Consider the following 17,667-nt stretch of genomic DNA (forward strand, 5'->3'; position numbering starts at 1 on the left):
CATACGCCACTGAACACCACTCTAGAATGTCTCTTTTCTCGACCTCCTATTTATACTCTCAGAGTCCTAGACCACGCCTCTCTCCATGTGGCACATGGAAGGCCATTACCAGCTGGCAAAGAACATGCCCCCATGTGACAATTAACAGGTGTGGACAAACTATAGCCCCGCTAAAATCCCACACTTGGGATTAAAACAAAAGCATATTTTCATAACATACAAAGAAACCAAAACTTCCATTACATGTATGTGAATGTAATATGTGTGTGAGTTATAAGCATGAATATTGGGGTATGAGCATACAGGGTATAAAAAATGTATGGTGTCCTGCTTTATCACTTTGTACCTGTTTCTTTGAGAAAACTTCTCCCACTGAAACTGGAAGTACACTGACAGTCAACAAACCTCAGAAAATCTTCCTTGTCTCTGGCCCACACAGTACTAAAGTTTCATGTTCATGTGTGGCCACATCTGTCTATTTAACTTAAGTACTGGAGACTGAGACTTGAACTCAAGTCCTCATGTTTTCACAGCAAATGCTCTTACACTCTGAGTTATCTCTGTAGCTCCTAGTAAGATTAAAAATAAAAAAAGATGTATATGTATATGAGTGTTCTATGTACATTTACACCTGCACAACAGAAGAGGGTACCAGATCTCATTATAGATGTTTGTGAGCCACCAGGTGTTTGCTGGGAACTGAATTCAGGACCTTTGGATATACAGCCTGTGCTCTTAACCACTGAGCCATCTCTCCAGCCTGAGATTAAAAAAAAATCATGAGGAACTGTGAGTAAACTTGAAAGCATAAATAAGATGATCGAAAAGTACAGCATACCAAACTAACTATAGAAATAAAAAAAATTGGATAGAGTCTCATAATCTCAAAGAAAGTATGCTTAATACCCTCCCTCCAAAAACAAACAATTAAATAAATTTAAAACATTTTAGATGCTTTACCAAATGAATTCTACCAAGTGTTTAATAGGTGAGCAGATTGAATCATATACAGAAAAGTAAGAACTTTGGCCACATTTTTTTTTTGTTAAAATGAAAGTGCTACTATAATAATAAACTGAGATATATATGATGTAAGTTATGAAAATGTAAAAATTGAGTAGCTCTTTTTATGTTGACTGATTGATTGATTTGTTGAGATAAGGTTTCTCTGGGTAGCCTTGGCTATCCTGGACTCACTTTGTAGACCAGGCTGGCCTCAAACTCACAGAGATCCTCCTGCCTCTGCTTCTCCAAGTGCTGGAATTATAGGCGTGCACCATATACTCATACATTTGAGGAGCTTCTTAAAGTTTGTTTTTGCATGTATACGTGTGTGTGTGTGTTTGTATGTATGATGTGTGTGTCATGTGTGTGCAGGTGCCTTCAGAGGTCAAAAGATGGTATCAGGCCTCTGGAGCAGAGTTACAAATGAGTGCTAGGATCTGAACTTGGGTCTTCTGCCAGAGCAACAAGCCATTTCTCTAGCCCCACCAGGTTGAGTTTTAGTCTAAGAATACAAGGATGGTTTAAAATTAGAAATCAATTACAATTTTAATACAAATCACGTGATTATCCCAATACATGCACGAAAAATCATTGGATAAAATGCAATATCTAGTTATGATTTTAAAAACACCACAAAGAACTAGAACTTCCTTAATCTGATCAAAGATATCTATAAAACTGTAGAGGAAAGATGATATTTCATTGAGAACAAAGCAAGAAACAGAGAAAGCTCAACGGTGCATTATCATTCACATAAAATAAAATTCATCATTTCCTCACTATAATCTCATAAGTGGCCCTTCACTGTGAGGAAAAATGGCCATTAATCTAAATTTAATATTAGGGTACACACATGTAAACCTATCCAATAATAAAATCTTGCCAAATATAATGGAAGGGTGAAAGTCTAGAAATAAACTTACTAAGAAATATAAATAACTGGGTCTCTGAGACAGCTCAGCAGGTAAAAGTACTTGTTGCCAAGCTTAATAATAACCTGAGTGACACCTAGGACCCACATCATGGAGGAAGAGAACTGACTCTTATTGTCCTCTGATCTGTACATTCACACTGTGGCATCCAAGCGTTTATGTACATACACACATAATAATGAATGCACATAATAAAAATGTTTAAAGAAGAGCAGCCAGCGCACTTAACCTCTGAGCCATCTCGCCAATCTGGACATTTTGGTGTTCTTACTGTTTTTTTCCCCTCTCTCTCTCTCTCTTTTCCCCTTGCATGGCAACCAAGAGCTGCTTCCAGTGGACCTACTTTTATATGCTTTAACTTGCCTTGTATGAGAAGCAGTCCAACATCCTCATTCCCTCCTCACCAACCCTCTCTAGCTCCCCCTTTTTTTTAATTATAGGAAAAGGGAGGAATGGTAGTTAACAAATCTTGATGCCCACTCCCAGGTTGCCTAGGTATCTGTGATGTCATCATCAATCAATGCTGCCAGGTGCCTGGGATAAAAAGACCCCTGCCTCTTCTGGTGCTCTCTTCTTTTACACTCTCTAGCCTTGCTTTCATCCCTGAGGGCTCCCACCATCTCTCTCTCTCCCTCTCTCCTTCCCCTTCTCTCTCAGCCTTCATCCAATGAATTCTTTCCTACCTATCAGAAAAAAAATGTTTCAAGAAATGGAAAGACCTATATAAAATTTTACTGAAATAGTTAAAAATGTGAAAAAAGTAAACTACAATATTCCCTGGAATGGGTCAAACATAAAAATGTCAGTGCCTCATAAACTAATCTGGAAATTGCCCTGATCAAAATCTAAAAGTTTTGAGCCTGGCATGGTGGCTCATGCCTTTAATCACAGAATCTGGGAGGCAGATCTCTGTGTTACAGGACAGCCAGGACTAAACAAAGAAATCATGTCTTGTAAAACCAAAAATAGCAGGGTGCTGAGGCACATGTCTATAATTTCAGCACTTGGGGAGGCAGAGGCAAGCAGATCTCTGTGAGTGTGAAATCAGCCTGGTTTACAAAGTGAGCCCAGAACAGTCAAAGCTATACAGAGTAATCCTGTCTCTAATCACACCCCCCCCCAAAAAAAAAAGAAAAAAAAAGAAAAATAAAAAATAAATAAATAAGTCCAAAAGTTTTTATGGGCTGTAACAAGTTAATCTTCCATTGAGAAGAGTGATGTATACAACAAGAAGCCAATAATTTTTGAAATCTGGTTTTGTTTGTTTGTTTGTTTCTCTGTTTGAGACAAGGTTTCTCTGTGTAACCATGGCTGTCCTGGAACTCAATCTGTAGACCAGGCCTTGGCCATGAACAAGAGGTCCGACTGCCACTGCCTCCTTAGTGCTGGGATTAAAGACATGTGCCAGCCACCACTAATTGGTGAAGTTTTGAAATTCTGTGAAGAAAATCTTAAGTTCCTTAAATTAGATAAAAGAGATTTAATGACATATTTTATGTTTTCACTGAAAAAAAACCACACACTATAGGAAAAGTATTTTAATAGTAAAAATGAGCCATTTTTTTAAAGTGATGCTACAGCATTTAAAAATAATATCCCTTTAAAACAGGGAGATAAAGTCTGAGGATAAACAACAATGGTAGAGCACTAGCCTACCATTTGTAAAGCCCCAACAAAAAAAGATGGGGTGATTACAACCAGGAAAATATGCTATCCATATATAACTCAACAAACTGAAGGATTTTAACAGTATGGAAAACAGAGCTCACATGTACCCACTTTATCTGTCTAAAACTCTGTGGGAGTGATGGAAAAAATATATTGTAAAAGAATAAATCCAAAATTATGAATGAAAATGAGAATAAATGATGGTACAGCTCAAAATACTGAAGGTCCATCCTAGAGGATGCCACACAAATATAAACACAGCTTTGCCTATAGATACTTATGAAACAAATCCTATAGCCATTCATGCCACAGGCACACAAAAAAACAGTTCCAGAAGCTGGAAGTGTTCCTCTGCTGGTATAGTGCTTGCCTTGCCTGTACAAAGCTCAGACAATCCCCAGGATTTTACATAAACCTGGCATGGTGGTGCACATTTATAAGGCCAGCACTTGGGAAGTAAAGGCAAGAAGATAAGAGGTTTAAAATCATCCTTGGCTACATTAGGAATTCAAGGCCAGCCTAGGCTACCTGAGACCCTGTCTCAAAAACAAAACAAAAATCAGTCTCATATAGGAAAACATACATATTCATAAAATAAAAATAAATATCTATTTAAAGTAAAATAGAAAAAAACGATAGTAAATGAATTATTTTTTACGTGCCACATATTTATTATAGCGTGCACATGCTCTCAAAGCTTTCCTTCTGTATTCTTAAAACTTTCCAAAGAGGGGGGCTGGAGAGACGGCTCAGTGCTTAAGAGCACTGTCTGCCCTTCCAGAGGTCCTGAGTTCAATTCCCAACAACCACCTGGTGGCTCACAACCATCTATACTAGGATCTCATGCCCTGTTCTGGCATGCAGGAGTACATGCAGATAGAGCACTCACATATATAAAATAATAAATAAATATTAAAAAAAAACTTTCCAAAGAAAAGTACCAAGTTTCAAAGATGAGTCAGTGGGTAAAGAAACCTGCTGCTAAGACTGATGACCTGAGTTCTTAGAAGTGACTCCCATAAATTGTCCTCTGACCTTCATTTAGATGCATGTTGTGGCTCATTTTCTCCCTCTCCTCTTCCAAATCAATCAATTAATAAATTAAATTTAGCAACAAAAGTGCCAAAGAATAAAAGGAAATAAAGAAACTTTGGTGAAGAAGAGAGATGGTCATCAATGGACAGATGTTAACAATTTGTTTAGAATGTAGACTGGAAGATAGCTTTGTTGGTAAAGTGCTTAAGAAAGCATGAGAACTTGATTTCTATCTTCAGAACCTACATTAGAAAAAAAAAATCTAGCCAGCGGTGGTGGCACACACCTTTAATCCCAGCACTTGAGAGGCAGAGGCAGGAAGACCTCTGAGTTCAAGGCCATCCTAGTCTACACAGTGACTTCCAGGGCAGCCAAGGCTACACACAGAAACCCTGTCTTGAAAAATAAGAAAAAAAAAAAGAATAAAGAAAAGAAATCTAAAAATGAAGGCATGTGTTTGTGATTTTATAATTCCACTGCTGGGGAGGCAGAAACAAACAGAATCCTGGGGTTGGCTGGCTAGCATATCCTACTTGATGAGTTTCATACAAATTATAGGCCCAGTCTCTAAAAAGTAATGGATGTAGAAGGCATGATGTCTTTGTATTCACAAACACCACAGAAGCCAGGGCTGTGAAGCGATGTGTATACTTGTTTTCCACTCAGAAGCCTGGGAGTGGTGGTTGTTAATAGCCTGGTGATCTGTGCCACCTGTAGGGCCGGGCCAGGCCAGACCAGGCCCGAATCTCCAAGACTATTAAGTTTTTCTCAGACTCTTCCTCCCTAGACCTCCATCCTTAGGTTTGTTTCTCAGTCAACAGAACCCTTCCTTAGGGGAGATATCAAAATGTCCATTACAGCCTGGTGCCCTCAGCACTGCCTGTATGATTAAAACCGCACAAGATCCTAGGCCCCTAAGCCATAAGAGCCCTCTTAGTGGCAGAGGTCACACATACATTGCAAAGGAGTGTCTACGTGGTTAGGCCTGGATCTTCCTTCTGCACAGGGAACTGTGTTACCAGGGACTTTTTTCCCAAAATAGTACCACACTTAACAATGTCTAAAATAAACTGCACTCACACTCTAGAAGCTTGAACCAGCACCTGCTAGCTAAGACATGTTGGAAAGGATTTCCTTCTTGCCTCTTGCAGTTCATTTCCTTGTCTACAGTAAAGCTTGCAGGGACCTCCACAGATGGCTCCTGAGGACCAACACTGGAGGTTGTCTGCCATCTCCACATGCAAATGTAGACATGCAGCCATATCGACATGAATACCTGCACACGCATGTGAACACACACACACATACACACACACACACACACACACACACACACACACAGTGCAGAGAAAAATTACTTAAAAAAAAAAAGGTAAATAAGGTATCTTGGAAAATCCAGCTGAAAATATTTGGCCAGGGAGATACTGAAGACATAGAGGACAGTTTGCAGGTTTAACGTCAAAGAGTCTGAATCTGTGGGGAAAAAAAATGAAAGAAAATAGGACTAGATACACAGGGATTCAGTGAAGGCCCCAGTGCAGGATGATCGTTTTAGTTGGAACATCCCTCTTCCTCAGCAGACAGCTGAGCTTGGAGCTTGCACAAAACATCTGACTGTTCTAGACAAAACTCAATGAAATCTGCAGAGAGCCAAGGTTTCCAGCATGGATTCTGACAACTTTTGAATAATTTCTTCCTTATTCTAGCCTGTACAGTGAACGATCTCCACTCCTTCACCCCCCCCACCCTCACAGATATCATTTTGATCAGGAAAACAGATCTATTTCTCCAAAAGAACATTAAATCCACAATAGCTTTTGAACTTTTCTTTATTAATTATAAATAATTACTAAGTATCATCAAAAATTGAGAGAAAAATCTGGTGTGATGGCTAACACCTGTAATCCTAGCAATCAAGAAGCCAAGAAGCAGGAGGATCACCACAAATTTGAGGACAGCCTATGCTATGTAGAGAGTTCCAGGTCAGCCAGAGGTATAGAGTTAGAACCTATTTTCTTTTTTTTAATTTTTAAAAAATTTTTAATATTAGTTACAGTTTATTAACTTTGTATTCCAGCTGTATCCTGCTCCCTCATTCCCTCTCAGAACCTATTTTCTTAAACATGAAAAAGAAATTGGAAGAGAGCCTTAAATTCTTGTCTAAAATTCACAAAACATTGGCTTTAATGCCCAATGCTGAAAAATAAGAAAGGATTTGGAATCTTGGGAAATATTATATGTGTGTGTGTGCGTCTGATTAAATTTCATTAGTATATTCAGAGAACTGAGAGAAAATTCTGTATCCACAAATAAAAACACAACATAGGTCCCCAGGTTCACTCTTTAGCACCACAAAAATGAAGATTATTTAAGTTCAAATTCCCATATGAATATTAAGAAAAAAGATTTGGTAGGCTTCTCAGAAAGCAGTTAAATGGCAAAGACAAAACTATGAGGGAAATAAAATGTTCAAAAAGAGGGAGAAAAATAAGAACTTTGAGGAATGTTCTAGAAAGTCCAGTGCCTAACAAGACTTTGAAAACTAAAAAGTGAGAAAAAGGAGCAGTCGTGAGACTAGCACCAGACTTCATAAGAACTCTGGGTGACAAAAGATTCCAGGGAAAGAAGAAAATAGGCAATAGGGCAAAGCTTTCAAAGTTCTAGGAGAGGCAATCTATTGTTAGGGACACCTTTCTGATGCAGGAGGTTGTTTACTTCTCAATAAATCCTTGCTTGCCAATTTTTTCTTTCAAAGGGAAAATGAAATGGTTGTCAGTAATAGCATCCTGTACAAGCCAAAATACCCATCAAATGTGACAATGAAATAAGGTGTGGTAGAGATATATGAGCTAACAAAATTTCTTTCTCAAATACTTTTTCTTAGGAAGCTACTTGAGGATGTTCTGAAGGAAAAAAAAAAAAAAGGTATAAGCCAAGAAGGAAGTGGTGGGATCCACAAACTAGTGAATCTATGCCAGGAAAGCAGTTATGGGAGATCACATAGATGCCAACTGGGCAGAAGTCCTGGCTGTTGATCAGACCTTGTTGGAAGTGGCCAATGACAAGTTCAGAGAGAGAGAGAGAGGAATCCAAGAATTAAAAACAAATTAGCTACGTTTGTAAATTCAGTGTATTAGAAGGTGTGATTAGCACTTTGAAGAAACTGTATATGGGTTTGGGGTGTAGTATAGTTGGTAGACTGCTTGCCTAGCATACAAGAAAGCTTGAGATTGATCTCTGGCACCACATAAACTGGGGTGATAGTACATGCCTGTGCAGTGTAGTACAGTATAGTACAGCACTAATGGGATGGAGGTTGGAGGATCAGAAGTTCAAAGTCATTCTCAGTCTTAGAACATATGGAGTTCTAAGTAAGCCTGGGATACAACAGACCCTGTCTCCAAAACACTAAAGTAGTAGTCGGAGGAGAGATAATAATCGTAGAAGAAACAGAAAAAAGGTTGTAATTAGAAACATCAAGAAAAAAATGTACAAGAAAATTATGATCAGTATCAGAAGGAAAGTAAAATTTATCTTAATTTTCTAATTGATGGCACATAAGGAAAGAGAGCATACTGGAACCTTAATGATAAAAACCTCTTTTTAAATGATCCAGGAGCCATCAAATTAGACTCATTAAAATGAAATACAACTCTAGCACTCCCCACCCCGTCTTCCCCTGCCTCTCTAGATTCTTTGAGAAGAGGTCTCACTCTGTAGCCCATACTAGTCACAAAGTGACATCAATGTTTTTATCTCAGCCTCCCAAGTGTTGAGATTACAGGCGTCAGCCACCATGCCCAGCTTTAAGAAGTTATCTTTAGTTTTTGGTAAATTTAAACAACACACTTTAACTTCTTATGCTACAAACTTTCAATGGCAATATTATCTTTGATGATTTTGTACAAACTATATTTTAATTTTACATTGTTGGAGTTACTATTTAAAAAATAAGAAAAGATAATCACCAAAGGAGATGTAAATGCATGGAAAAAAAAAAAAAACAGAAAAAAAATGTAGAGTTGGTGAAGATCTTCTTCCAGCCTGTAGGCTGTCGTTTTGTTCTATTGACAGTGTCTTTTGCTTTACAAAAGCTTTTCAGTTTCATGAGGTCCCATTTATTAATTGTTGCTCTTAGAGCCTGTGCTGTTGGTGTTCTGTTCAGGAAGTTGTCTCCTGTGCCAATAAGTTCAAGGCATATGTCAGTCAGCTACCAAGGGTCATTTTTTGAGGTCTTGTGAGATTAGAGATTTCATCAATATCTGTTATTTTCCAGATTTGCTTTAAATATTACTTTCTCTCTTTTTTTCCTTTGCTTAGGTTGCCTGCTATTTTCTCTTTTTATCTTCATTCTGTGTTCTCAAAGAACCAGGTTTGGTATTAATTCTCTTCTCTGTGTTCTGACTTGGTAATTCCTCTGCTCTCACAGTTCCTGTTTTCTACATGTTTTCAAAGTTGTTTTTTTTTTTTTCAACTGAAGTTTAAACCTAATTCTAGTAGATCCTCTTTTCATTCATTTTGTAGTCCAAGAATGTATTCTTTCTTCTCTAGTTTTTGAAACTGCTTGAGGGTCTTTTGGGGGGGCTCAATATTGGTCACTGGCTCTTCCATAAGCCTCCTTGCCACTATGCTAAGCAGGATCTGCTAAGCAGTGTGGGCTCCAAATAGCTGTTTGTCAGTTAGGCCACTCTGCAGGATATAAGAGAGGTGAAGGATGAGTTTTAAGAGTCTTTATTTGCCTACTGTGCACAAAGACTCTGGGTTGCATCCCTAGTACCACGTAAACAGAGAGTTGTGGTGTATTCCTGTAATCCCAGCATTCTGGAGGTAGCAGGAAGATCAAAAATTCAAGGATACCCTTGGCTTTATTTTTATTTTTAGAGTAGCAGTATGTTCACACCAAAGTTGAGAAGAGGTTATCAAAAATTCCCACACACCTGCTGCCTCCAACATGCTTAGTTCCCTCACTATCAACACCCTCCACAGTGAGACTTCCATATACTCAGTGTACCTACACTGACATTATCATCCAGAATCTGTTGCAGAGCACTGGTTTTAAAATATATGTAGGTGTGTATATATGTGTGTTGGCTAGTTTTATGTCAACTTGTCACAACTAGAGTCATCAAAGAAGAGGGAGCTCCAACTGAGAAAATACCTCCAGAAGACTCAACTCTAGGCAAGCCTGTAGGTCGGGCATTGTCTTTTTAAATTTTTTTTTAAGATTTATATATTTTTTATGTATATGAGTGCTTTATCTGCATGTACACCTACATGCCAAAAGAGGGCATCTGACCCCTCCTATAATGGTGGCTGTGAGCCGCCATGTTGTTGCTGGAACTCAGGGTCTCTGGAAGAGCAGACAGTGTTCTTAACTGCTGAAACATCTCTCCGGGCTGTATTGTCTTAATTAATTATTTTTAAAATTAATTAATTTATTATTAATTACAGTTATTGACTTTGTTTTTTTTAAGATTTATTTATACATATGAACACTATTTGGCTTTATGCCTACATGGTAGAAGAGAGCATCAGATCCCATTTTATAGATGGTTGTGAGCCGCCATGTGGTTGCTGGGAATTGAACTCAGGACCTCTGGTAGAGCAGATAGTGCTCTTAAGGACTGAGCCAATTGAATGTCCAGTTTATTCACTTTGTAAACCAGCTGTAGTCCCCTCCTTTGACATCTCCCAATCCCACCCTCTCTCCCTCATCTCCTCCCATGCCCCTCTCCAAGTCCACTGATAGGGGAGGACCTCCTCCCCTTCCCTCTGATTCTAGCCTATCAGGTCTCATCAGGACTGGCTGCATTGTCTTCTTCTATGCCCTAGTAAGGCTGCCCCCGCCTCAGGGGGAGGTGATCAAAGAGCCAGCCACTGGGTTCATGTCACAGACAGCCCCTGTTCCCTTTACCAGGGCACCCACTTGGAGACTGAGCTGTCATGTGCTACGTCTGTGCAGGAGTTCTAGGTTATGTCCATGCATGGTCCTTGGTTGGAGAATCAGTCTCAGAAAAGGCACATGTGCCCAGATTTTTTGGTTGTGTTGCTCTCCTTGTGAAGCTCCTGTCCCCTCCAGGTCTTACTATCTCCCTTTCCTTCATAAGATTCTCTGCACTCTGACCAAAGTTTGGCTATGAGTCTCAGCATCTGCTTCAGTACCCTGCTGGGTATTTCAGAGGCCCTCTGTAGTAGGCTTCTATCCTGTTTCCCGTTTTCTCCCTCTTCTGATGTCCATCCTGTTTGACTTTCTGAGTAAGGACTGATCATCTTACCCAGGGTCCTCCCTCTTGCTTAGCTTCTTTAGGTGTACAGATTTTAGTATGTTTATCATATATTATATGGCTAATATCCACTTATAATTGAATATATATATATATATATATATATATATATATATATATATATTATATGTGTCTTTCTGCTTCTTGGATACCTCACTCAGGATGATCTTTTCTAGCTCCCACCATTTGCCTGCAAATTTCATGATTTCCTTGTTTTTAATTGCTGAGTAGTATTCCATTGTGTAAATGTACCACATTTTCTGTATCCATTCCTCAGTTGAGGGACATCTGGGTTGTTTCCAGATTCTGGCTATTGCGAATGAAGCTTCTATGAACATGGTTGAGCAAATGTCCTTGTTGTATACTTGAGCATATTTTGGATATATGTCCGGGAGTGGTATAGCTGGATCTTGAGGTAGCACTATTTCTAGTTGTCTGAGAAAGTGCCAGACTGATTTCCAAAGTGGTTGGATACAAGTTTGTATTCCCACCAGCAACTGAGGAGGGTTCCTCTTTCTCCACCTTCTTTCCAGCATGTGTTGTTTTTTGAGTTTTTGGTCTAAGCCATTCTGATGGGTGTAAGGTGGAATCTCAGGGTCATTTTGATTTCCATTTCCCTGATGACTAAGGACTCGAGCATTTCTTTAAGTATTTCTCTGCCATTCGATATTCCTCTATTGAGAATTCTCTGTTTATCTCTGTACCCCATTTTTTAAATTGGATTACGTGATTTGTTGCTGTTTAACTTCTTGAGTTCTTCATATAGTCTGGATAATAGCCCTCTGTCAGATATAGGGTCTGTAGGCTGTCGTTTTGTTCTGAAGATAGTGTCTTTTGCTTTACAGAAGCTTTTCAGTTTCATTAGGTCCCATTTATTGATTGTTGATCTTAGAGCCTATATGTTAGTGTTCCGTTCAGGAAGTTTTCTCCTGTGCCAATGAGTTTGAGGCTCTTCCCCACTTTTTCTTCTAACCGGTTTAGTGTGTCTGGTTTTATGTTGAGGTCTTTGACCCGCTTTTACTTTAGTTTTGTGCAGGGAGATAAGTATGGATCTATTTGCATTTTTCTGCATGTACACATCCAGTTAGACCAGCACCATTTGCTGAAGATGCTCTCTTTTTTCCATTGTATGGTTTTGGCTTCTTTGTAAAAAAAAAAATAAAAAATAAAAAAATAAATAAAAAAAAATCAAGTATCCATAGGTGTGTGGGGTTATTTCTGGGTTTTCTATTCGATTCCCTTGATCCATCATTCTGTTTCTATGCCAGTACCATGCAATTTTTATTACTATTGCTCTGTAGTACAGCTTGAGATCAGGGATGAAATACCTCCAGAAGATCTGTTGTTGGACATGATTGTTTTAGCAATTCTGGGTTTTTTGAAGTCCTAGCTAGAGCAATAAGACAACTAAAGGAGATCAAAAGGATACAAGTCGGAACGGAAGAAGTCAACGTATCAGTATTTGCAGATGATATGATAGTATAGGTGAGTGACTCCAAAAATTTAACCAAAGAACAACTTCATCTGATAAACACCTTCAGCAAAGTAGCTGGATACAAAATTAACTAAAAAACATCAGTAGCCCTCCTGTATACCTAAGACAAAAGGGCTGAGAAAGAAATCAGGGAAACAATGCCCTTCACAATAGCCACTAATAACATAAAGTACCTTGGTGTGACTCTAACCAAGCAGGTGAAAGACCTGTTTGAAAAAAACTTCAAGTCTCTGAAGAATGAAATCGAAGAAGATATCAGAAGATGGAAAGATCTCCCGTGCTCATGGATCGGTAGGATTAGCATAGTGAAAATGGCCATCCTGCCAAAAGCATTCTACAGATTCAATGCAATTCCCATCAAAATACCAACACAATTCTTTCCAGAACTTGAAAGAACAATTCTCAATTTCATATGGAAAAACAAAACCCCAGAATTGTTAGTTATTGATGTGGGAGAGCCAGATCATTATGGATGGGGCCAAGTAGACCTGGGTTCTATAAGAAAGCAGGCTGAGCAAGCCATGGGAAGCAAGGCAGTAAGCAGCACCCTACCCTTCTGGTAGAGAACCAGTGCATGTGTGCTTTCAGAGCGCATGCAGGACTTTTGGTACATCAAACGGACATCTGTTCACTGCTCTTCAACACCTGCCAGCCAGGCAGCTTCAGATGCATGAATTAGATAAGCAAGAATTTTTTTTTCTCATTGCAAATCACATAGTCACAATGGTACAGATTCTTGCTGGAGCAGCAATGTGCTGGCTGAGCTACTCTGAAGGCTGCTCCATGGCCTCTGCATCAACTCCTGTCTTCAGGTTCCTGCCTTGTTTGAGTTCCTGTTCTTGCTGATTTTGATGATGATCTTTTATATGGACGTTTCCTCCTTACATTGCTTTTGGTTATGGTGTTTCACTACAGCAATAGTGACCCTAACCAAAACAAGACAAATATGTATTTTATATGTACTGCTTGAGTGAGTGAGTGAGTGTGCGAGAGAGAGAGAGAGAGAGAGAGAGAGAGAGAGAGAGAGAGAGAGAGAGAGAGAGTCGGAGAGTTGTGCATGTGAGCACATGCATGTAGAGGTCAGAGGACAAACTTGTGGGAATTGGTTCTCTCATTTCAACATGTGGATTCTGGGGATTGAATTTAGGCCATCAGGACTGCAAGACAAGTAGCTTTACTTTCAGAGTTATCTTACAGCTCTATTCCTTTTAAAAAGAGATGGGGGGGGGGCATTCAGTGTAGTCCAGGCTGGCCTTGAACTGTTGATCTTCCCTCTGGGATTACAGTTGTGTGCCACCATACCTGGCTTCATTTTGTGTCATAGGTTGGTAGATGAAGATGACCTTGAACACCTGACTGTTGTAGATGTTTGGTTTACAATATGTAAACATGTTTTTGTTATAATCCCAAGTGTGGGATTTTGGTTTGTTCACGTGTTAATTGTCTCGTGCAGAGCGTGATCTTTACCAGCTGGAATTAGTTGAATTCTAAGGACTTTGAGGAGTATAAATGTGATAACCAAGAGAAAGGAGGCACGGTGGCTTGGAGGAGATGGAGGACTGCTTGCTGTTCTTGCTGGCTTGCTAACTTGCTGGATGCTGGGACATCTGGATTTCCTGATGACTGGTATTAGTATTGCTCCCTAAAGAATCCTATGACCCTACCCAGCAGGAGGAAGTACAGAGGGCTAAGTCCCTTTCCCTTACAACCTTCTTTATCCCCTACCTAGGGTTTGGGGGTTGGAAGGGAGGTAGAAGCATTTAAGAACCCTAAGTAAATTAGGTTTGTTAAAAAGTCTAAGCCTACACCTGGCCTTCCTCCCCTCACCTCCCATGTTTGGAGATGGCAGACTTGCACCCTGTTATTGTGACCATTTCATACATAATTTGTTCTTATTTACCCCCTTCCACTACTGCCCTCTTATGCCCACCTTATCCCTCTTGTTGGTTCCTGTCCTACCCTTTATGTTGTCATAATCCACATTGTGCTGTTGGGATTTTTAATCTTTAATTGCCACCATTTTTAAATTATGGGGACTGTGCAAGGTGTATGTGGATATCAGTGCAGGTGCCCATGGAGTCCAAAGGATCTGATCCCTTGGAGCCAGAGTTACAGGCAGTTGCAAGCTGTTCGATTTGGGTACTGGAAACCGCAGTTTTCTCAAAAGTGTTTTATTATAGCAACAGAAATGAAACCAGGACACATATATTTTATTACTACTCTCTCAGACTTAAGACTTCCTCTCTCATTGTCCCCTTTCTAGTTTCATCACACACACAATGCACACGCACATGTGTCCTGCGTATGTGTGTGTTCAAATTTATATTTAGGTTCTACATATGAGAGAAAATATGTTTGTCTTTTTGTGTTTGTTTGTTTGTTTGTTTTTGCTTTTTAAGACAGGGTCTCACTACGTAGCTCTGGCTGTCCTGGAATTCGCTATGTATGATCAGGCTGGCCTCAAACTCACAGAGATCCATCTGGCTATGCCTTCTAAGTGCTGGGATTAAAGGCGTGTGCCACCACATCCTGCCAGTATTTATCTTTGCTCCTCTGGTTTATTTCCTTAAACATAATAATTTTGAGTTTCATCCATTTTTCTGCAAGTACTTGATTTTATTTTTCTTTACAGGTGAATAAAGTTCCATTATGTATATGGACCACATTTTCTTTGCCCATTCATCTGTTGATTAATATCTAAGTTGTTTCTGTTTTCTGGATATTATTAATAGTGCAGCAATAAACATGAGGTGCAAGTGCTTTTGCAGTAAGACTTAGAGATCTTTGGATATTAAATCCAGGAGTTGTCTAGTGGAATTGTGTGTGTGTGTTTTAGGAACCTCTACTGGTTTTTCATATTTGTTGCACCAGTTTACATTCTCAACAACAATATATAAAAGTTACTTATTCCCTACATGCTTGCCACCATTTGTCACTTCTCTTCTTTTTGTTTATTTTTGCTTTTTGAGACAGGGTATCTTTGTGTAGTCTTGGCTGTCCTAGAGCTCACTCTGTAGAATGGGCTGGCCTTGAACTTACAGAGATCTGCTGCCCCTGCCTCCCTGAGTGCTGGAATCAAAGCTGTGTGCCACCACCATCCCACATCATTTATTTTCTTAATGGTAGCCATCTGACTAGGATGAGATGAAGTCACAAAGAAGTTGTAATTTGCAGTTCCCTGATGGCTAAGGATGCTGAACACCTTTTCAAGTATTTTTTGGCTTCTTGTGTTTCTTCTCTTGAGAGCACTCTATTAAATTTATTAGTATACTTACTGATTGATTTGCTTTTGGTGTTTAGTTCTTGCATTTCTTCTTTATATGTTCTAGATAATAATTTTAAACCTCTGATGTATAGTTAGGAAAGATTTTCTCTCATTCTGTAGGCTTCTCTTCACCCTACAACTCATTTTCAACTGCTGAAATAGCCTTACATACTAGGAAAACTTTTACCTAAGTCATAATAAAAAATTATGTTTCTAGATTATTGGTTTGACTTGCTAATAATATTCTGTTGACATTTTTGCATCAATGCTATCAGAAGAATTTGTTTGTACCTTTCTAAAAATGTATTTTGAGGGTTTCATTCTGTTCGAGACTGAGTCTCATTATGGTAGTCCAGGCTGTCTGAGAACTCACTATGAAGCCCAAGCTAGCCTCAAACTCACAATTTTCCTATTTTAGCCTCCTAAGTAACAGACTGGACAGGTGTAATCATGCCCAGGCTTTCTGGTTTAATTTTTTATTAAAACATTTTATTATGTTTGTTTATGTGTGGTATGTGCATTTGGCTATCAGAAGACAATTTGTAAGAGTAAGTTCTCTCCTTCCATCATACCAGTCCTGGGGATTCAGCTTAGCTTATTATGCTTGGCTGAAAGCACTTTCACCGGCTGAGCCATTTTGCTGTTCCCTTATTTTTACTTTCTATTAAGATGATGTTGTCCTAATATAGTGAGCTAGAGGTATCCTTTCAGCTTTTATCTTCCGAAAGAGAATTGGCAAACTTTCTTCCTTCATCTGGCTCTTTCTTTTTAAAGAATCTTTTAATATTTATTTTATGTGTATGATTATTTTGCCTGTATGTATGTTTATGTGTTATGTGCATGCATGCCTGGTGCCCTTGGAGGTCAGAAGAGAACACCAGATCTCTTGGAACTGGAGTTATAGATAGTTGTTAGTTACCATGTGGATGCTGGAAAGAAAACCCAAATCAAGAGGAGCCAGTGCTCTAATTACTTAGCAATCTTTCTAGCTTCTTCAAAGCATTTTCCCCACTTTTACTACATCTCATGGATTTTGTAAGTTGTACTTTTATTTCCATTAGTTCAATTTTTTTTTTTTGAGATAGGGTTTCACTATATAGAAGCCCTGGATGTCCTGGAACTCAATATGTAGACCAGGCTGGCTTCAAACTCACAGAGACTGCCTTTGCCTCCTGAGTGCAGGGGATTAAAGGTGTGTGCTACCACACCTGGAAAGTCCAAAATAATTTTGCATTTTTCTTGAGATTTCTTTTGCAACCCATGTGGTTTCATCTCCATGTGTTTTATTGTTTGTTGGAAGACAGGGTTTCTCTTTGTCCCTGACTTCCCTGGAACTCACTCTGTAAACTAGGGTTGCTGCAAACTCAGATTTGCCTGCCTCTGCCTCCTGAGTGCTAGAATTAAAGATGTACACCACCACAGCTTGGCTTTCATCTTCCATGTATTATTAATCTTTAATTTCACTATGGCATAAGAGAAGACATTATATGAAATTGTCTAACTTTATTCCTTTAAGATTGTTAAGGAATTTGTTTAAATATGTTTTACAATTTGTTGTTATACTTTATGACTTTATGGTCTACCTTTTAATTATTATTGTTTTAGATTTATTTGTTCTATTTTATGTATAGGGATGCTTTGCCCACATGTATGTATGTGTACAACAGGTGTGTCTAGTGTCTGCAGAGGCCAAAATATGGCATGGATCTCCTGGAATTTGAGTTTTGGATGGTCACAACCATCCAGATGCTGGGACTCAAACTCTGGTTCTTCGCCTCTAGTATTACACTTCACTCAGTATTACACTGTTATTTGAAACTGTAGGCTGAAATAAACCCTTTCCTCCTCAAGTTGCATCAAAAAGCAAACTGGGACAAAAAGCAAGGGCAAGTCTCATGATTGGCCAACCCTGGACTTTTCAACTCATTCACATCAGTGTTAGATTTATTCATACTCATCATTCAGCAACTTATCAGGTTTAGT

The sequence above is a fragment of the Meriones unguiculatus genome, chromosome X (genome assembly GCF_030254825.1).
Source record: "Meriones unguiculatus strain TT.TT164.6M chromosome X, Bangor_MerUng_6.1, whole genome shotgun sequence".
Classification (NCBI taxonomy): domain Eukaryota; kingdom Metazoa; phylum Chordata; class Mammalia; order Rodentia; family Muridae; genus Meriones; species Meriones unguiculatus.